This window comes from Sorghum bicolor, chromosome 6 (assembly GCF_000003195.3).
Source record: "Sorghum bicolor cultivar BTx623 chromosome 6, Sorghum_bicolor_NCBIv3, whole genome shotgun sequence".
NCBI lineage: Eukaryota > Viridiplantae > Streptophyta > Magnoliopsida > Poales > Poaceae > Sorghum > Sorghum bicolor.
The window spans coordinates 33,771,330-33,793,522 of record NC_012875.2 but is presented as its reverse complement, the minus strand read 5'-3'; the positions used below and the strand labels follow the sequence as shown (position 1 = coordinate 33,793,522).

The window sequence follows — 22,193 nt, the reverse complement described above, 5'->3', positions numbered from 1 at the left end:
GTGACACAGCTAAGGTCCCGCTCGGTTATCAGGGAATGGCTCCTTGGAAAAATCCAGCTGGACCTGGGCCTTGTTTAGTTCCCAAAAAATTTTACAAAATTTTTCAGATTTCCCGTCACATCGAATCTTTAAACACATGCATGAAGTATTGAATATAGATAAAAATAAAAACTAATTGCACAGTTTGGTCGAAATTGACGAGACGAATCTTTTGAACCTAGTTAGTCTATGATTGGATAATATTTGTTAAATACAAACGAAAAAGCTACAGTGTCAATTTTGCAAAATATTTTGGAACTAAACAAGGCCCTGGTAGCTTAATTTGAATAAGGAAGTAGATCTGGAATAATTCTTAGATCTAACCGAACGAGTCTTAAAGGAGGTTGAGCCATCAGTGCCTTGCCCTACATGCAAGCCTATTCGCTTGGATGAAAATGTATGATTGAGAGTATTATTTGCTGATTTATTATAAGAGAAAAATACTGTTAAATAGTTGATACGTTCGACAGATAAACTCAAGCGAATAGACTAGACTGTTCTCTAAACACTGCTGAAAAACACTTGCTGGAACTTGCAACTTTGCAAGAAGGAAGAGTTTACATGTGTATACTGTACTCTAGACTTTCACTGTATCTCATACAACTAAAAAAGATTAAAAGTAAAACTATTAAATGGTGCGATATTTTTTGGAGTCGCTTCCGTCTCCCCTCTATGTGAAACACTGTCTGCCTCCCCCTACGATTCCCTGTCGCTCGCCCCGTGACCACCGCTTCCCCTACGTTCCCCTACCACTCCCCAAAATCACCGCAATCTCAGGCCTTGTTTAGTTTCCAAAAATTTTCAAGATTCCCAGTCACATCGAATCTTACGGCACATGCATGAAGCATTAAATATAGACGAAAATAAAAACTAATTACGCATCGCGAGACGAATCTTTTGATCCTAGTTAGTCTATGATTGGATAATATTTACCACAAACAAACGAAAGTACTACAGTAGCGAAATCTAAAATTTTTCTCAAACTAAATCACGCATACGATCCGTGGACGAGGAGGGAAGAGAGGCGGCCGCATCGTGAAGGCGTTCACATCCATCCACGGCAACAGGAGCTCCTTATTGCGGCGGTAGCGCAAGAACGACGGCAACTCCATTGTGCAATAGCCACCAGCGTCGCTGTGGCTGAGCGAGAAGGAGGACGGCGCCGCATCCACATCCTCCTCACCGCGCAAGCCCCATCCATGTCCTCCCGCCAGCAGTAAGGAGGACGACACTGCGTGGTTCCATCAGAACTTGGAAGTGACTGGCGCAGCCCGGTTCTTCCTCTCCCCGGCTGCTTCCCCTCCCGGACGGCACTTGGATCTGCTCACGATGGGCGCCATGGCGCCATGCCTTCCTGCAATAGCCAGCGCCACCACACCCTCGCGCCTGCCCGGCACCTCGTCCTACCCTTGCTCAAACACCCGTTGCGAGGAGCCGCGCCTGTTGCCGTGCCTTGTCCACTGAACGCCACCACACCGAAGGATCCCCCTGCTCCTCATCAGCGACGGCCGCAGCACGCCGAAGCCCACACCAGCGCCTGCAGGAACCAGTTGATCTCCCCATGCCGGTAAGTCACGATTTCTGATCCATTGTCTATGTTTATTTGAAGGATTCTGGCCGCTAACCAGTCATAGTCTAGTCGATCGTTCGGGCTAGCCTATGGACAACAGTTGTGTTGTGAATTTGGCATTCTACATTTTTTATCTGAGCAAGCAATTGAAACCTGGCACTGAAAAGGGGTTATAAGTTTTTGCGACCCTGAAAATGAAGATGGATCTAAATTGCAGATTAAATATGCAATCCTTTGCAGATTGCACAAGATTATTTGATGTGTGTTTTCTTATATGCTTTGTGAACCAGTGGTGATGGTTCATTAAAAATAAATTGGTAGCAAGCAACTTGGTCTTTATTTCTCAATCATGGGTTTTGCTCATGACGATCTTGGTTCTTCGTTAGCATGTAACTTTGTCTATTATTGTTGTTATTTTTTGTGTTTTTTATTTTATAGCTTTGTCTTTGTTTCTCTGTACTTTTTGACTGATAGCGTAGCGACACTGGCCCTGCATCTTGCCCCATCATCGCCGGCCACACCCTTTGGCTAGCTGACTAGAGGTCTGGCAGCCGGCAGGTACTGGTTTGTGATGGTATTACGGTGGACTCTAGATTTGTGGATTGCTTTCTTCGTTGCAGAACTTGATGCTTGTAGCCTGCTAATTTTTATATCTTCAAATTTCTATAGTTTAGAAGTTGCTATGTCATTTGCATTCTTGCCAGGTATTTGTTAGTGGTTAAAACCTTGCAACTAAATAAACAATAAAAACATGTAACTACCTATCGGAGTTTTTCCTAATGAGAATTCACTATTTGTTTCATTTTTATCCAACAGCTTTCACTATGCAGATATGCTATTTTCATTTCTTATTCCTTTTTCGAATCTAAGCCTCTTTAGAAAAGTAGATCTGCATTCAATTGTTGTAATGATCAGCATGTCTGTTGGTTAAACTCTGTGAACTGTTCTTTGCCTCTTGAATCTGACATCCTGAACCTAACAAATAATTGTGTGCAGAGCATACAACTATGGTAGTTAGATCATATAGAACTGTTACTGTTCATGAGTCACGACCCTAACTAATCTTATCATATGTTTCTGACATTGCAAAATGTTTAGTGCACAAGCAATCAGATTTCCTTGATAACCCCTTTTTGCTGCCTGCAATTTACTGTGTCAGAGTTACTGTAGTTAGAGCATTCCCCTGTTAACCTTACATGCTCGTAGTATCATTTTCTCGGGATGCATGTCTCCCTATTCAAATTCAGTTTTGCATGTACTGTACACCTTCATGCACAGTTTGTCTACATGCACAATCATAGGCGTTTGAGTTTTGTTGGGGATTATAAAAATACTGTTAAAAATTCAAGCCCACGGTAAGTTGCTCATTAGAGCTTTCTTCTGGCAGTAAGTCGGCAAACTTATTCTTTAACGAGGGTTAGGACACAAAGCTAGAAGTTGCTTACTTGTCACACAAATTGTGAAGGCTAATGACCACATTTCTATAATGTGAACAATAATATAATAATTAATCGAGAATATCAATTTGACATGTTCCAATTTATACCTTTAGGGTTAGGAGCATATAAACTCGGATATGATATTTTGAAAAATAATTTAAATGATCTATTCCTCCGTACATAGTTGTGGCAAACCAGATGACGCTCCCATCGTAGATGACGATGATGATGCCTCCACTGTCCTACATCCCTGGATTACGTGCTATATATTGGTTGATTTGCTTATTTCCCCTTTCATTTGTTTCATTATGGATTTTTGAACTATGACTCCTTTAGTGTTGTGGGCTGCTACTTGTATTTTTAATTGGTCACAAAACTTCTTACTGCAATATAGGCCATACTTTTGATTCACGTGCCATACTTTTGATTCACGATTGAAGGCCATACCAATATTCTGCCGTACCTCTGCATAAAACTCTGCTAGACATCTATAAGGCTTCAGTCCATAGTTCTGCGCTGCTTGTTGGGCAGAGGATGATGTATGAGAAATCTTCCATGGACGCTGACGTTTTAGATGAATCAGAGTTGGCTCTTTGGTGCTGGAGGTAATTTGGGTGTACTTTACAATGGTGCTCTTTTGATTCTATTGTTTTGTATTTTCATTAAAAACTGAATCCTTTAAATGCATATGCAGATAAGAGATCTGAAATTGATGCCTGTGAAAGCACATGTTGATAAGACACATGACAAGAATCTTGATAAATGTATACAACTAAGGTGCTTTGGCAGGTTCAAAGTGATGGTCAAGGTAATTTTTTCTGCAATTTTGGAACATATTGCCTAAATCAGGTATGTACGTATCTATAACATGAAAGAGATAATTTTCTAGAAAGTTGTTTAAATCAAAATTAAGCCTTTCAATTATACTACAGCCAATCTCAACATCCATGGTTGCAAGAAAAGAGTTTTCCTGTATTGATTGTTGATTCTTGCACGGTCATGAGGTGACACATATTATACAACTTGCTATAGTTGAGCTATGCTGCTCCAAATTGCTATCTATATGTGTTCAGATCTGCTCTAAAATAAGGTATTATGAAGCTGGTATGTAGCAACGATTCAGCTATTATGGAAAACTATAATTAATATACATGGTTTATTCTAATGGGATTTCAATTTAATCTGCACACAATGTGCTTGTTTTATCTGGGTGAGCACCTTTTAAACCTTGGGATCTATTGGTAACAGCTCTTCCTCTCATCCCTGTACATGAGACTGTATTTTTTTCATAAAAGAGGGTTTGCAGTTTAGAGATTATTAATTTTACTACTAACTTATGAGCACCATAACCATATAGGAGTAGTAAAAAGTTGACTGTTTTTTTCAGTGCCATTCTGTGCTTGAATGTTTTCTGACAAGCACTCCTATGTAGGATTTTTTAGTGCCATTTGCTTGAATGTTTTCTGACAATTACTCATGTTTAGGATTCTATAGAGATTTATCGATACATACTCGCAAGTTAATGGAAAATGAAATACTTTTCTGGCTTTCTCTTGCAGGAAATGAGAGAAGGTAGGAAATGTATAGCAACTTCCATTTGCTGTCAGCACACGCCTTGATTTATTGGACACATGATTCATCCAATCTGGGTATCACGTTGATCTTTGGTTAAACTTGCATGTGCTTCCGTTCCTTGATTTTGGATGGAGGGTTTGCGGCATTTCATTTATTGATGCCAATTTGTATTTGCAGGACTTTTCAGGAGGTGGGCAGTTGTAACCTATTTCCAGTTGTAATTTCTTCAACCTTGATCTGGAAGGTATTTTCTTTAATAATGTAGTAAAAAATGATGGAATGCCATGTTAGAATTGCTTGGATTATTCCTGAGTTCGATTTGGATTAGTCATGTGCAAGGGTACAAATTGGATTATTCGTAGGTCATGTTTATATCACATATGTGTCCACAACTCCTAAAAATACAGGCCTGTGAGGCATCAGAATAAGCTCTTGCTTCCTTTCGACTAGCCATCTCTGTACTACTATCAAGTAGTATCAGTTTGCATCCAAAAGAACCCAACCAGGTCCCTCACCTTGTACTAAAAAAAGGTTACAATGCTTTGATCATTAATTTAAACCTAGCACCAACTGACATAGAAGATATGTCTTCGTCCAATTATATATTGATTCAAACTCTCTCTTTTTTTTTGCTTAGGCCACCAATAGGAATTCTTCTGCGACTTTAAAGCCAGGACTCGGCAGCCACAAACATGAGTGCTAACTTTCAGGGAAGGATGCTGTACTTGAGCATTTTTCTTTTACTTATTAGTGTAGCATTTTAACCTTTGGTGTGAAACAATAGTATTCTAGCAGATAATTAATTTTTCTGATTTGTTGGAGGTCAATTTATTTCATGCTAAGTTTAGAATTTTTTGTTTGTTCCACGAATGATCACTTAGATGTGTGGGTGAATTTGAGCATTGATGATATAATGGCAACTTAGAATTTTGAAACTCCCGTATCAACAGACGGACAAATACTATTTACATATGTACTCGAACTTGTAATGATGGTATGAAGATAAAGTGAAACTTATTTATGGATTTATTGGCATATGAAAAATGGATATCAGAGAATTCATCATGCTGATATAAAACACCATCTTAGCCGCATCACGGAAAGGTCTATACAATATAGTTTGTGAGCCTGCGACGCCGGGCTCTCCTTGACTATGTTAACTTTATGAATTTTGCTTTTTAATTAAGTGTCACTTTAATGTTGGTATTTAATTTTATAGTATTGTTATCTTATCGTGCGATCTGTGTGTTTTTAATATATAAGTTTAGTTGTCCCGTAGCAACGTAAGGATATGCTACCTAGTTAATATATAATTTTCTGATCAATCAAAGGTTTCGATCAGGCTCAACCGCCCTTCAGCTCCTATGACCTGTGGCGGCGCTGCCACATGGAGACCGGAGATATCAACGTGGGTTCAGCAAACGTAGTGAAAGCAACAGCCGGCACCTGTACCAATGCCGGTTTAAAATAGCGGACCATTGAAAATAGCAACAATTGTTTTTGAGTAGCTACGAAGCTATAGCGACGCTATGACAAATAGTGTTTTTATAAAATAATTAGCACAAAAAACACCAGTAATTGATGAAAAAACATGCCAAATATAAAATTCATGAATATAGATATGTTTCTAAGATTCCATAGGTAACATTACCAATATGATATTACAACATAGTTCATGAAACTTCTGTGTTTAATTGTCCAAAAGATCAAATTAGTAGCAAATCAAAAGTAGAAAATAACTATTTAAATTAGTAAGCAAATGATAAGTAGGCAAACATGAAATAGCGTCGCTATTTTAAGGTTAAAGCTATACAATTTAGTGGCGCTGCAGTGCGCAACAGTGGTCAAAGTTGGTATAGCAACACAAAAAGCAATAGCTTAGCGTCAAGTCTCTGCAGCTGCTATAGGCCTCTATTTTTTTCCATGCAATGCAACAAGCTATACTAGGTGGCCATATGCAACCCTTGTATCAGTATATGCTAGTGGGTACGGAAGCTCTCTAGTCACCACAACATGTTTCACAAGTTCTCCACAGCACTGCTAGCTAGGTGCAATGCATTAATATCTATTTTATGTTTTCTCCATTCATGCATTATATAGGCTAAACTTTCTTGTGCATTAATTTGTCAGATATGCATATACTTTGTCATCCATCATTTGTATGCATACACTTAGGAAGAGCTTAGTCTATGTAATATGATTTATCAATTCCATCCCACATATAAAGGAACATAAAATTTGACCTTCCCTCGTGCTAGTAATGTCTTCTACTCCCTCCGTCTCAAAAAGCATGTGATCTTTAGGTTTAAATCTTGTCTCAAAAAGCATGTAAAACTAGATTGAAGATAAGGTTTATGATGGGACCCACTAATAGAAAAACACATGCAATTGAAAAAACATGTTAACTCTGCACTTCAAAGATTCTAGATGATTGATACACATGTAATTGAAAAAACATGTTAACTGTGTACTTCCAGTGAAGATTCTAGATGGTTCTTTTGAGTTCTAGATGTGTGTTGAGAAAAAGACAGCAGGGGTATATGCCTAATTTCATATCTTCACTAATATGGCCTTGAAAAATGAGATTTACATGTTTTGTGGGACGGAGGGAGTATTTTGGTGTTTCATTCGAAAGGGGAAGAATTTGAAGGACCAAAATCAAGCCCAACTAATACCAAAATCACAAATTCAAAATTCTTTGAGGTTACTAGTGGTATTGAATGAAGGCAAAGTTTATTTTGGGAATAGTCCAAGAAAGGCAGAAAGTGGATTATGGAATTAGGGGGGCTTAAGTCCCAATACCACATAAGGGGATTGGACAAGGGCAAGATAAGTATTACTTGTGTTTCCAAGTGATATCTTTTAGCATCATATGGTCTTGCCTATGCATCGCATCCTAGTAAGTATTGTGCATTTTATTTTTTTATATCTAGTATTCTTCTTGCTTTGATCATGTTGCCATCAAGCACAAAAAATGTGGAGATTGTAAGGAAAATAGACCCTATAGGCCATTAAGTTTGGATTTTGGTGTTTAATATGATGATCAACATGATCATTTGAACTAACAATATTTGGTAGTATACAAGGTATAATTGAAATGGATGCAAGGTGGTCTTAGACTTAGGCAACATGATGGTATGAATGATCACTACCTCAAGAAAGATATTAGAAGTCATATTGAAGACTTGCAAGACATAGTAGAAGTCTAAGACATCAAAAAGTAGAAGCCCGGACACAAAGACACAAACGAAATTGAAGCCACGGAAGCTGACACAACAGACAACAAGGTGAATGAATTGGAATTCTCTCATGATTTTGGATCTTCTCAAATTACATGAATTCAATTCAAACTTGCAAAGGTTTTCATTAGCTTTTAAAAAGTCCAAGATCCTCGAAATTAGAGCTCAGAGCTTAAAGTTGTGCTCAAAATATGAATGTGTGTCATGCTAAAAACAGGGTAGCATATAGTCCGATACTGACACCTTTAGTCTGATGCTCACTGAACTAAAATGAACAGTGGCACCTATTATTCCTTTGCTACACACCTATTAGTTCAATGCTCATGAAATTAGTTCTATGCTCACAGAAATGTTGTACACAGAAATGTTGTAATGGATAGGTTTTGGAGTTGGGGCTATTTATACCTCTCCATTCGGCCAAGAAAGGGGTGCTTGTAGTTTTGGGAGACCAAGCCAACCATATTTGTGGTGCAAGACCTACGGCGTTTTGGCTAGAAGCTCGATAGTGAAGATAGTGAAGATGGTGGGGAGCGGTCCAGGAGAGGCCATCTTGAAGAACCACTTGCGCATGAGGAAGGCCCTGGAGGCTATTCATTGAGTTACCTAACTAGGAGCTTGGCTCTTACGAGGACATCTCCTTGCGAGGGGCTCCAACGAGGACAAAGGGAAGCGAGGAGTTTCTTGATACCTCAGTAAAAATATTGGTGTCATCAAATGAGAGTTTGCATCTCTTTCACCCTTTACCTTATGCGCTTAATTTATGTACACTGGTTATGTATATTGGCGAATCCAGCTCAAGAAATGATCTAGGACGAACTTATACTATAAAATTTTGGATAACCAACAACAACATGCATTCCAAGAACAAAAGCTGTAGAAAACCAATAAAAATCAAGGCAATGCAGCTTTTGAACCAAATATATCTCCAGCTTCATTTACTCTCCTATCCACAGTGGCTTCATCTACTCCTCCAACCATCATCAAAATAAAAAAAATCCTATAGAGTTGGTTAGTTGGGCATTCTAAGCACACAACACAGGGAACGAGCTAGTTTATAGTCAGCTGGAGGCCTAAAGCTAGGGGCTGGGCTCTAGGGCAGCGAGGCCAGGCTACTGGGCATCGGGGGGAGGCGAGGGAGCCGTGGCTGCTAGTGGTGGCTAGATGAGATCTAGGGATGCTGAGGGCGACTGGGCAAGTGTGAGCCTGCAAGCCACAATGGCGCGATGGTCGTCTTCGCATTCATCGCAGGAGCTAGAACTGTGCAGTCGTGGAGCAGGCAAACGGAGTGCTGCCTGCCCTAAGGCCGCCTGGCTTGGGTTGCGATGTTGGGTGTCTGTTGGGCCACATCTAGTCTTAGGAGGCCAAAGCACTAGGCCCATGATGTCCCAATCCCCATCTCCACCTAGACAGAAGCAGTGTCGCCGCCGTCTTCAACCTCGACTCCTTGGCTACTAAGCCTCGCGCGTTGCCTCCTCTCGAGATGCTAGCTCTGGTGTGGGGAAGGGGTGCTCGGCCATAGGGACCTAGGGAGGCCACCTAGCTGCATGCTCCTAGTGGTAGCTCCACCTCCTGGTTGTGTACTAACTTTTCTAGTTTAGTTTGATAGGCTAATTGATTAGATTGGAACCTAGGGTGCATAACTTTTGTGTGGTAGAGATACACTACAAGAAACACATGGCTTTTTAACGTTCAGTTATGTCACAATATATGGAATTTATGTTACAAATTAAGATTTGTGACATCAAGTTGACAAAAACCAAAACGTGGAAAAGCCCGCGTCATAAAATGATTATGTGACATTTGTTTGGTTCATGTCACAAGCATATGACATTGGTTTTTTGTCACAAAATCGTAGATCTTGCCACGTGGCAGCTGACATGGCAGGGAGAAAAAATGTCACAAAATGAGTTTTGGCCTACTAAAGCCCACATAGCTCATGGGCCTGAAATCTATTTAAAGTAGTTTTAGGTGGTCCATTATTTTCAGTTATAGCCTATATAAATATCGAGCCCACAACAATCAGCCCATATAATTTTTTTTGCCCTGTAACACCCAAAATTTGGCTCCTCTAAAAATAGATGAATTTGGCTTTATTAAATAATTTTGTGAGCATTTTCAATATAGGAAAATAAATAAATTTGGAGAAAATAAAATTAAAATTAAGTTAGGCTAATATTTTGTTGCATACATGCTGGTGCATTTCTTTTATGTGATGAGTGGTTTTGATGAAAAGAATTTGAATTCAAAAACTCATTTGGAAAAGAGTTTGGAAAATTTGTTTGGAAAATAAAAAGGAAAAGCTTTTCTCTCTGGCGGCTGACGGGTGGGGCCCACCCGTCAGGACCACCTCCTTCCTCCAACCGCTCCGCCCCGAGTCTCTCTCCCGTTTGGAAACCGCCGAAGCCGCTCTCCCCGCGCCCACGTTCTCCGCCCCCCTGCGTCTCGGCTTCAAGTGGAGGGAGTCCGCGCGCCCGAGTCTTCCTCTCCCCATTTTTCTCTCTCCTCGCTTCTGCTCCCATCCGTGAAAGCGCAGAGAAAACCGCCGCCGGAGAATCTTCGTCCGCCGTGTGAAGCCTCCATCCTGAGCCGTTTTCGCTCCGATTTAGCGCCGCGGTGAGCTTCCTCTCCTCTCCCGCTTCCTCCCCGTCTATTTTTCTCGGGAAACGGCACACTCCTCAGTGCTGTCCGCGGAGCTCCGGCGAGCTCCATGGCCGCCGGCCATGGCGCGTGCCGCGTTGGACCTTCCACAGCCGCGCCAAGTGTTCTAGCGAGTTCGCCTTGCCTCCCTCTTCCTCCTTGTGTGCTCGGTTTGGTCAATCGTGGTCTGGAGTTCGAGTTCCACGAGCTCCGACGGGGACGTTCATGGCGCCGCCGTGAACCTTCTCGGAAACCGCCTCCTCGACCGCGTTTTTGGGTGGAATGGACTCGCATCGCTCTCCTCTTTCTCCCAGTTCAATCGGAATCGAAAACCGTGCACCGTAGCACCTCCTCCGCTCAACTCCGGCGAGCTTCAAGGGCCGGCCATGGTGGCCACCGTGTTCTGGCCGGTGGTGGACTGTGCGCCGTCCCCTTCCTCTCTCTCTTTTTTTTATTTTTTTTTAATCTCGTGCGTTCAAACTTGATCCAACGTCCAGAAACACTTGATACCCCTTCATATGATATCTTGTTAAAGAGTCCCCCAAAATTTTTGTATTTGCACCGCAGTCCTCGGCCAGAGGAATTTCCAGGATTTAATTCATTTATTTAAATTCGTTTAGACTCTGCTTTATTTACAAAATTGCCACCACATTGTTTTAGCTATAAAATCGTCGTTTGAACTCCGAATCAATCCGTTCAAGTTGCGTTAGTTTCGTAATTTCGTAAGCTTCGCGTTGGTACCACTGTTGTTTAGGTTTACCACTGTTAGATTTCCTAGTTAATTACAAGTCCGTAGATTGCTGTTGAAATCCCGTTAAAAGCGTAACTTTCGCGTCGTAAGTCCGTTTTCCGTGAATTTCGCGTTGACGTGATCGTAGCAGCACGTAGATGATTTTGGAAAACTTTTATTTAATTTATTTACTGCTGGTGTACTGTTCTAACTTTAGGAATTGTTCTCTTGCATGTTTGTCTTGGTATGCGTGATGATTGTGATGTATTGATCGAGCCCAGACGGTGAGGAGTATTTCGGGAGTCTGGAGCTCTTTGGGGATCAGTAGGACCAGCAAGACCAGCAGGAGTACGTGAATCAAGGCAAGTATAGCATGGGCCTACCTTGTTGTCCTACTCATTTTTAAGCATTTCACCCTGCATGTGTATAATATTGCAAACTATAAGGACATCCTAGCTGTTGGTGACAATTACCTTGTTCCCAAAGGTTTTTATTGCATATGGGTAGAAGTGCTAGTGCTCTAACTCCAATTATATATGATCTGAAATCAGTGATGGAACCATGGTTAATTGATTAAACATGATTGTGATAAATGGAACATAGAGCTATGGTACAAATGACTGTTGGTCATGTTGTCCTAGACCCTCCGTAAGGACTTATCTGTCGGCAAAAGCTGGGACTTACAGTGCATCCGGGAGAGTCACATGGCTCTGACTTTAGCTCAGTAATAGGATCTTTTCTAACTCGTTAGAGGTTACCCGAAAGGGCGCAAGAGGCGCTTGCCACTTTGGGTGTAGTGCTGCCCCTGTTTCTATGAGTATAGCCGCGATGGAAATGTGCCATAGAAAAGGGGGTTTTCTACATCTGCCTGCCGAGGAAACCTCGCGGCCCTAACTGGTTAGAATAGGCCTATGGAAGGCTTCATAGTGTACCCTGCCCGCTCACCTTGGTAGTGTTTGGGGGTCGACGGATCCCGGGCATATGGGCAACACGACTCACGGTGAAAGTGCACAACCTCTGCAGAGTGTATAACTGTTATAACAGCCGTGCTCACGGTCACGAGCGGCCCGGAAAACTCACAGAATAACTGGTTACTGATGGCTTTATGGTACATAATGATGTATAATTATGCTTTATAATGTGACTTATTGACTTACTATGGTTCTAATAACCGATCATATGGGATATTTGGGAGCTTAAGCGTAATCTATAATAATTAATGATAAAACACTGACCTACTAAAAGCTGATGCAGTGAACCTAGTTTAGCCTGTTCGAGCCTCATAAATCCTCATGCTATGCTTGTGGAGTACGAGATGTACTCACGCTTGTATATTTCTTTTCTTTGGATAAAAATCCCGGATGGGTAACAGATGGTGGTAGCTATGAGGACTACCCGGAGGACTATTAGGCTTGTGCTTCACCAGTCGACCTTCCCTATGTGAGGGCCATGAGATAGTTATCTTAGATTATCATATTTATATTTCCGCTGTTATGCCAGACTTTGTGATGTAATAACTACGTTTGTTGTAAACACTGCGATGATGGTATTTAATTTGTGACTTATGTGTGTGATTGATCTCTAGGCGCACATAAGTTTATGCATTCGATTTCTTCTTTGTAATTGGGTGTGAGCCCACATATTTCAGGTCATTTTTTTTCAAGCCCAGAAAATTCACCCCATACAATCTAATTCGCAAATTCAGCCCATTTTTTTCTAGCCCATAAAATTCAGCCCACACAGTTCAACCCAGACAATTCAGCCCATATACAATATTTCATCATATGCAATTGTGTTCATATAATTTTTCAACACATACAAAATCAGATTCAAATTTAATACCATTACATCCATCCACCAATTCATTACACATCAGATAAGTCTTAAGTCTCAAATTTCAACTTGCTGGAACATAATTGCAGCAGCAACACAACTGCAGTAACAGCACAACACCCACGACAGTAGCAGCACATCTCTGTGGACTGCAGGCCGACATTGCGAAGAATCGTTGATTTCGGCAGAACATGAGCTATAGCTTGGAGGAGTGTTCGGATCTTTACCTTCTTTTGTTGGTTCAGCAACATAAGCCTTTGAGCCTAGCAACAATAACACCAAATAATTCAGATATTTCTATACTTGTGTCCAGAACATTCTATGTTTGTGAGTATAGCAAGTTAGCAAGTTATCCATGGTAGAATGCTATGAAAATTTGGTAGTAGTCTACTGGAAACATATGCTAGCTGCTGTAGTTTTTGTAGATTTTTGTGCATGTTTATTACATGTTCACAAACAGGGGCGAAGCCAAAAAAATTGGTACCGTGAAGCATATGATACGGTTATTCATAAATCCATCTGTGATACCCGATATAATTTCTCAATCTTGTCTTCACAATTTTTATATTATACTAGTGGAAATGCACGTGCAACACACACTTGTCTAGAAAATTCATATATAAATAAAAGAATAGCAATATTAGACTTATAACTAATAACAATAAATATATAGACTAATAATTAAATCATGGTATGATGAACGGTCAATTTCACAGAAATTTTCCAAGATGCATGTGTCAACATTTGCATGTTCAATGCAGTCCAAATTATCATTGTTTCAAAAAGCTGTTGATCTTGCACAAAATCAAAGACTTAAAAATATATAAACCACGGTTCATAAACTTATAAGTTACTCGTAGTATTGTTGCTTTCACCAAATCACAATCTTTCACTTGATTGACTCATGCGACAACACATTTGAAGCAGCCACCTAGTTGCATATATTCAACGAAATCAGCTCTAAATAATTAATGTGCTGAACCAATTAGTATATAATTACAAATAATAGAAGTTCTACGTTATCCTCCAGGTGATAGCAATAATGCAGAAATTAAACGAGAGAAGCAAGGAAGCAAACAACCCAATATTATGTCATGTTAGCCTTGTCGAACTGGCGATCTGATTCCCAAATACTTTACTCGTTCAAAAAGGAGTCGCAGACTGACAGAAAGGAGCTTGTTTACAGTGACTGTTTTAAGTAGATTGCAGAGTTAATGTTCAGGACTCCATGCAGTTCTACTTCATCATTATAAGTTGTTGCCGAAAGAGATTTTCATCAGTATTATAAAAAACAAAGGTATATATAACTCATAAAAAATGTTACATACTAAGTAGGCTGGATAAACAAGATTAAAATGTGACAGTCCAACAATACATTTAACAATTTATTTAGCAACAATATTAAAAAACATTATGTCACAAGAGGCCGTGAAATAATACTTTTGACAATTACCAGCAATAGTGTAAAATATAAAAAATATTACAGTCTAAAGAGGCCGTGAAATAATACATTTGAGAAATTATTTAGCATCAATATCAAAATGGCAGACTTGACAAAATGTATATAAAAGTAGATCAAACATGCATGATTTATTGCGGATTCGGCAACACAAATAAAGGTCACAAGCTATCTTTTCGAGGGTAAACACGAGCAAATCACAGTAGCTTATTAAATTAAAGCCAATAGATACTAATGTGCAAGCATGAAGAAGATTCGATGATCCATGCCAATTGTTAAAAATCGCATAGATACCTGGCATATTTACTCCAATTGAAGCAACAGAATATACCACTTGCCTTAAGAGTACAAACTGTATAGCTGAAAAAAAAACAAAAAAAAGCCTAAGATTGGACGGAGACAGACAGGAGAGGAGATGAGCGGAGAGGTACATTACTGCCTAAGGGCGAGGTGGTCCGCTGCAGCGAGCAGTTCCGGGAGGATGAGAGACAGAGGCCGGAACGAGGCTAGGCGGCCTCCTCCGCATCGCGGGCAAGGACGGATCCAAGACGGGCGACCTCCTCCGCGTCGCCCTTGGCTGGATCCAGGCCGGGCGACCTCCACCACGCCGCCCTTGGATGGATCTAGGCCAAGTGGATGACCTCTATCACGCGTCGATCTGGAGCTCGGCGAGTGAGGGCAGGTGATGAGGCCGCGTCTTCAAGCAGTCTCCTGAAGAGATATGCCAACGTCGGCTCCTCACTAGGCCGCGACGTCCGCTCACCACCATTGGCCGCCGGGACGACCACCTCCACGCGCCACCCTTAGTCGCCGGGGCCGTGACATCCACACGCGCCGCCTCTGCCGCTGGGGTCGTGACAACTGATGGGGAGAAAAGAGTGTGAGGACTGAGAAGCGTGGCTGGCTAGGGTTTCATTAGCTTATATATGAGGTTTTCTTGTCCAGATGAATCTTGACCATTAGATTGAGATCAACGGCTGCTATTGTTTCCCTGGTTGGGCCTTTGCTGGGCTTCAGGGAGTCGCACAGGCCTTAGCAGGCAGCGCGTTTGGAGCATGACTCAAGCGCTATTTTGGAAAAAACAAATGTTTTCATCTAAATTATCACATTTGTGCTATGGTAATGCAACAAATCTATGGCCTTGTTTGGTTCCCCTTGCTAAATTTTAGTTAGCTAAACTTTAGTCACTTTAGTAGCTAAAGTTTCAAAGACATTGACTAAAATAAGCTAAAATAGTTTTAGTTTCATTAGTCACCCAAGAATAGCTAAAATAATTTTAGCTAGCTAAAATTTAGCAAAGGGGAACCAAACAGGCCCTATATCTATACATAATACTAAACTGGAAAAATTTGAGTGTGCAATGTGATCATTGATTAAAATATTCAAAATCTTTCATACACGTTCCAGGATAAATTAGAGTGTATAAGGGCACTAACAATGCAGACTCTATCATAGAGTCTAAAGTTATTTATTACCTCGAACAATATGGACTTAGAGTCTAAATAAGACTTGAAGTCTTATTTTTTCTACCTCTTTCTTCAATAAATATGTTGCCACATTAGCAAAATACCAAAAATAATATGTAATTAATTGTCTTGGACTCTATGATAGAGTTTTGCATTGTGAGTGCCCTAACATTACCAATGATTAACATATTCAAGTCTTTGATACACATAAGAGTTAGTGTCAACATGGAAAGTTTTTTAAAAAAATTAATAAAATAATTTGTGACACACAAACAGGTCTTGTGACATAAAAATATTGTCACTAGATGAAATCAGACTTGTTAGATGACATTTATTGTGACACTACTACAGAATGAGGCATTGGTCGATGCCCAAAATGGCCAAAAACCTCGGCATTTTTGCGGCCCGGGGTTAAAGACCCCTTTAGCACCGGCCAGAGCCACGGGCCGAGGCAAACCCTTTAGCACCGGCCAGAGCCACGGGCCGAGGCTAAAAGGTAACCCTTTAGCACCGGTTTTTGCCCTGAACCGGTGCTAAAGGTCCAGTTTATAGGCCGGCTCCCTCCTCCCCTCTGCCCATTTGAAACCGAGAGCACCATTGTTGTTCTTGGAGCTTCTTCTTGCTTGTTCTTCATTTGTTCTTCATCTCCAACGCCCATCGTTGATCTTCTTCGACTCCGTCATCGTCTCTTCGCGCTTAGAGGTGACTAACTTCAGCCTTTCTTGTCTTTTTCATGTTGTTTTTGGCTTGTGATGTTCCCATCATTTTTTAGCTCAAATCCACTTTGTTATTTTGAATCATTCACATGAATTAGTATCCATATATATATATCATATTTCATGGTTGACCTAGTTTTAATATATTTTGCAAGAATGAATTATAGTATATTTTTATGATCATAGAAAGTAGGATAGTTCAAATTAATTGGTTTGTTAATATCACTTGATTTATTTTTATTACTACATATAATGTCCATTGTATCATACATGTTTACTAGTAAATGTGGAATTTATAATTGTTTTAAAATTGAGTATGGATAGTAGATGGCAACCGTGACCGGGTCTTCAGTCTCTCAACGGGTTCAAAAGCGATACCGTCCGGAACTCCCTCTCATTACTTGTGGCAAGTGTGGGCAGAAGATTTTGATGGAGTACAAAGTGTCGAAAGAGGGAGTAAACAAGGGTCGTATATTCTACAAGTGTCCAGATCGTAATGTGAGTTATTTCCAGACATTTGCTTATATATGTGCATATTTTTTTAAATGATATTAATTAAACTTTTGATTCTCTCTTTTAATTTCAGTGGGACGGTACCGGCGGATGTACAGGTTGGTACTGGGAGGAAGAATACATTGAACACATTAAGAAATCTTTTGCATAGGTGGTTGAGGCTGAAGGTGGTGAGGCAGTGAGCCGACGAAAGAAGTTCAATGATGTTGATCAAGCGAATGATCTATCTATTATAGTTGGGATCGGACGCGAACTAATTATGTTGCTTAAGTGCATTTTAGTTTTGTTTTTTTTAATGCTAGTTGCGATTGTATTTGTTGTAGCCAAGCTTTCCTAAATTAATCAACTATGTATCTTAGACATGTTGTGCAATAAGATGAGAAACTATATGTGTGCATGGTTTTCATAATATATATGTTATCTTTAATGCAGATGGTAACACGTAATTGGATGTATAATGCCGATCGGCGCTCCAAAGAGTTCATTAATGGCGTGCACTATTTCTTAAGTGTGGCCGAGTCAAATAAGAGGGACGGTTTCATGTGCTGTCCATGTGCCGTGTGCAAGAATTTGACGGAATATTCTAACTCAAGAACTCTTCATTCACACTTATTAAAGTCTGGTTTCGTACCAAACTATATTTGTTGGACCAAACATGGAGAAAGCGGGATTATAATGGATGAAGGTGAAGAAGAAGAAGAAGAATTGGACCATGCCAATATTATTGCTCAGTACGGTGGCTTCAATGATGTTGCAATGGGGGGAGATAATGAAGAAGAGGTGACGGCAGAAGATGATCGGGGCGATGATGCTTTTGGTGATGCCATCCGTGATGCACAAAGAGAATGTGATAGTGATAAAGAGAAAGCCAAGTTCGAGCGCATGCTAGAGGACCACAGGAAATCGCTATATCCCACCGCTGAAGAGGGGCAAAAAAAGCTGGGTACCACACTAGAACTGCTGCAATGGAAGGCAAAGAATGGTACATCTGACAAGGCATTTGGGCAGTTATTGAAGATCATAAAAAAGATGCTTCCGAAAGGCAACGAATTGCCCACCACTACGTATGAAGCAAAACAGGTTGTCTGCCCTTTGGGATTAGAAATCCAGAAGATACACGCATGTCCTAATGACTGCATCCTCTACCGTGGGGAGGAATACGAGAATTTGGATGCATGTCCAGTATGTAAGGCATCACGGTATAAGATTAGACGAGATGATCCTGGCGATGTTGAGGGTGAAGAACGTCATAGGAAGAAAATTCCAGCCAAGGTTATGTGGTATGCTCCTATAATACCACGATTAAAACGTCTGTTCAGAAATAAGGACAATGCAAAGTTGTTGCGGTGGCATAAAGAAGACCGTAAGATAGACAATATGCTGAGACACCCTGCCGATGGATCCCAGTGGAGAGCGATAGACAGAGAATTCTCAGATTTTGCAAATGATGCTAGAAACTTGCGGTTCGCCTTAAGTACAGATGGTATGAATCCTTTCGGTGAGCAGAGCAGTAGTCACAGCACTTGGCCAGTTACTCTATGTATCTACAACCTTCCTCCATGGCTATGCATGAAGCGGAAGTTTATTATGATGCCGGTGCTTATCCAAGGACCGAAGCAACCTGGCAATGACATAGATTTCTACCTTAGGCCATTAGTTGAGGAACTTCAACTTTTATGGAGCAAACCAGGAGTTCGCGTGTGGGATGAGTACAAACAAGAGCACTTTGACCTGCGAGCATTGCTGTTTGTAACAATCAATGATTGGCCAGCTCTGAGTAATCTTTCAGGCCAGTCAAACAAGGGATATAATGCATGCACACATTGTTATGAAGACCTTGACTATGTATTTTTGAAAAAATGTCGAAAGGTCGTGTACCTTGGCCACCGTCGGTTTCTTCCTGTGAACCACCCAGTACGAAAGAAAGGCAAGCATTTTAAAGGCAAGGCAGACCACCGGACCAAACCTCTCAATCGAACCGGGGATGATGTACTCGAAATGGTCAAGGATATAAAAGTAGTATTTGGAAAGGGACGAGGCAGCGAACCTATTCCCAAGGATGCTAAGGGACACGTACCCATGTGGAAGAAGAAATCCATATTTTGGGAGCTACCTTACTGGAATGTCCTAGAGGTCCGCAACGCGATCGACGTGATGCACCTGACAAAGAATCTTTGTGTGAACTTGCTCGGATTCATGGGTGTCTACGGGAAGTCTAAGGATTCACTTGAAGCACGACAAGACTTGCAGCGCATGAAAGAACGAGACAACCTGCATCCAGAAAAGACAGATGATGGACGTCATTACTTAAGCCCTGCTAGCTACAATCTGAGCAAAGAAGAGAAGGAAAGCATGTTTGAATGTCTTAGCAGCATCAAGGTCCCATCTGGATTCTCCTCCAATATCAAGGGAATAATTAATGTGCCAGAGAAGAAATTCCTGAACTTGAAGTCCCATGACTGTTACGTTCTAATGACGCAATTGCTGCCGGTCGTTTTAAGAGGAATTCTACCTCCACACGTACGTCTAGCCACCGTAAAGCTATGTGCATTCCTCAATGCAATTTCTCAGAAGGCAATCAATCCAGAGCAACTAGCTACTCTGTAGAATGATGTCGTTCAATGTCTCGTCAGCTTTGAGTTGGTGTTCCCTCCATCCTTCTTCGATATCATGACACACCTCCTAGTTCATCTGGTCAAAGAGATTCGTATTCTCGGTCCTGTGTTCCTACACAACATGTTCCCCTTCGAGAGATTCATGGGTGTCCTAAAGAAATATGTCCATAGTCGTTCCCGGCCAGAAGGAAGCATTGCCAAGGGCTACGGAACAGAGGAGGTCATAGAGTTCTGTGTTGACTTTATTCCAGACCTTGACCCAATTGGCATTCCTGAATCTCGACACGAGGGCAGACTCAGCGGAAAGGGAACACTTGGGAAGAAAACATATATTGGTACGGGAAATGATTACTTCAATAAAGCACACTACACAATTCTCCAGAACTCCTCATTGGTGGAACCATATGTTGAGGTACACAAAGATTTCCTACGGTCCCAGTGGCCCGGGAAGAATGAAGCTTGGATAATGCGTCAGCACACGGAAACTTTTGGCGATTGGTTGCGCAAAAAATGTCAAGGTGATAAAAACATTGATGAGCAGCTTTATTTGTTGGCCAGGCAACCATCATGGCATGTCCTCACATACAAAGGGTACGAGATAAATGGTAACACATTTTACACAGTTGGCCAAGATAAAAGGAGCACCAACCAAAATAGTGGTGTACGCGTGGATGCCACGGATCCAAATGGGAACAGACAAACATATTATGGACGCATAGAAGACATATGGGAACTAGTCTATGCAGCTAATTTTAAAGTTCCTTTGTTCCGGTGCCAATGGGTGAAGATGACCGGAGGTGGGGTAACAGTCGACAAGGAGTATGGGATGACAACCGTGGACCTTAACAATAGTGGGTTCAAAGACGAACCATTCGTCCTTGTTGCAGACGTGAGTCAGGTGTTCTATGTCAAAGATATGTCTACAAAACCAAAGAGAGGAAAAAATGATGACCACTCAATCATCAATGAGCCAAAGCGCCACATTGTCCTTTCTGGGAAAAGAAACATTGTCGGAATTGAGGACAAGTCAGACATGTCAGGCGATTACGAAAGGGATGATCGAATTCCGCCCTTCATAGTCAACAAAGACCCAAGCATTCTGTTAAACAATGAGGATACTCCATGGTTACGGCAGGATCATAACCAAGGGTCATACGTCAAGAAGAAGTTCACTGTTGTGTCGGCTTGACTTTGTATGAAACTATATTTGAGAATTGTGAATTTTGATGTGTGTAACAAACTTTGTATTCATGACTTTTCCATTCGAGACCATCTAGGGTTCCGAAACCGCTGCGTGGCTATGAGTTCTATGAAAATTCAAAATTCAGTGGTCCAAACTTTTCCAAATGAAAAGTTGACCATTAGACAAAATGTAGAACTTGATGAGTGTAGCAAACTTTGTATTCATGACTTTTCCATTTGGGACAATCTAGGGTTCGGTCAAAGGGTGTGTTTGTAAAAACCAATGCTTTGACTTTGGTCAAACTTGGTCAAATAGCCCATTTGATGACTTGAAATGAAAAAAGTTTGAATACAAAGTTGTTAGAGATCATCAAGATATATATTTTATATATTGTCCATTTTTCCATTTGGATAATTTTGAGCCAATCCTAGTTACATTTCTATAAAATCCAAGACGGGTTTTGGTCAAACTTGGTCAAACTTGGTCAAATGACAAACTAAATTACTTCAAATGAAAATATTTTGAATACCAAGTTGTTAGATATCTTCAAGATCTAAACTTTTTATATACACAACTTTTCCATTTGAGAAAGTCTAAGTTAACAATACCCACCAATTCTTGAATCTCACACAAACTATATGAAACTATATGTGTCAATTGTGGATTTTCAACTACACCTTCCCAAAACTTTGTCAAATGCAAAAATGGTCTATATATGAAATGTAGATTTTGATGAGTGGAACAATATTGGTATTCATGACTTTTCCATTCGAGACCATCTAGGGTTCCGAAACCGCTGCGTGGCTATGAGTTCTATGAAAATTCAAAATTCAGTGGTTCAAACTTTTCCAAATGAAAAGTTGACCATTAGACAAAATGTAGAACTTGATGAGTGTAGCAGACTTTGTATTCATGACTTTTCCATTTGGGATAATCTAGGGTTCGGTCAAAGGGTGTGTTCATCAAGATATATATTTTTATATGATTTTTTATTTGATGAAAATTATACCCAACTAGCATTCCTAGTAATAAATAACAAAAATAAAAAGTTTTACGTCAATATGATGTGAAAATAAATTTCCAGTTCATTGGATATAGTTTTTGTAAATTTATTGGAACAATATATTTTTGCATTAACAAAATACTAAACATTTCTTACAAAATCATGCAAATATAAAA

General features: G+C 40.5%; 2 long non-coding RNA genes across 9 annotated transcripts; one reads left to right on the top strand and one right to left on the bottom strand.

The window, feature by feature from the left end:
* On the top strand, positions 1,026 to 11,571 carry LOC110436314. Of its 7 annotated transcripts, XR_002454157.1 has the most exons (7): positions 1,028 to 1,606; positions 3,489 to 3,653; positions 3,743 to 3,856; positions 4,608 to 4,697; positions 4,801 to 4,867; positions 5,261 to 7,910; positions 8,225 to 9,953. It is a non-coding gene; the product is annotated as an uncharacterized LOC110436314 (long non-coding RNA). The 7 variants fall into 7 exon arrangements; XR_002454158.1 differs by having other exon boundaries at positions 1,026 to 3,653; positions 3,743 to 3,897; positions 8,225 to 9,955; XR_002454156.1 differs by having other exon boundaries at positions 1,027 to 3,653; positions 8,225 to 9,954.
* On the bottom strand, positions 12,996 to 15,426 carry LOC110436543. Of its 2 annotated transcripts, none has more exons than XR_002454316.1 (3): positions 14,958 to 15,426; positions 14,816 to 14,881; positions 12,996 to 13,993 (listed from the first exon to the last, which is right to left on the bottom strand). It is a non-coding gene; the product is annotated as an uncharacterized LOC110436543 (long non-coding RNA). The 2 variants fall into 2 exon arrangements; XR_002454317.1 differs by having other exon boundaries at positions 12,996 to 13,325; positions 14,958 to 15,425.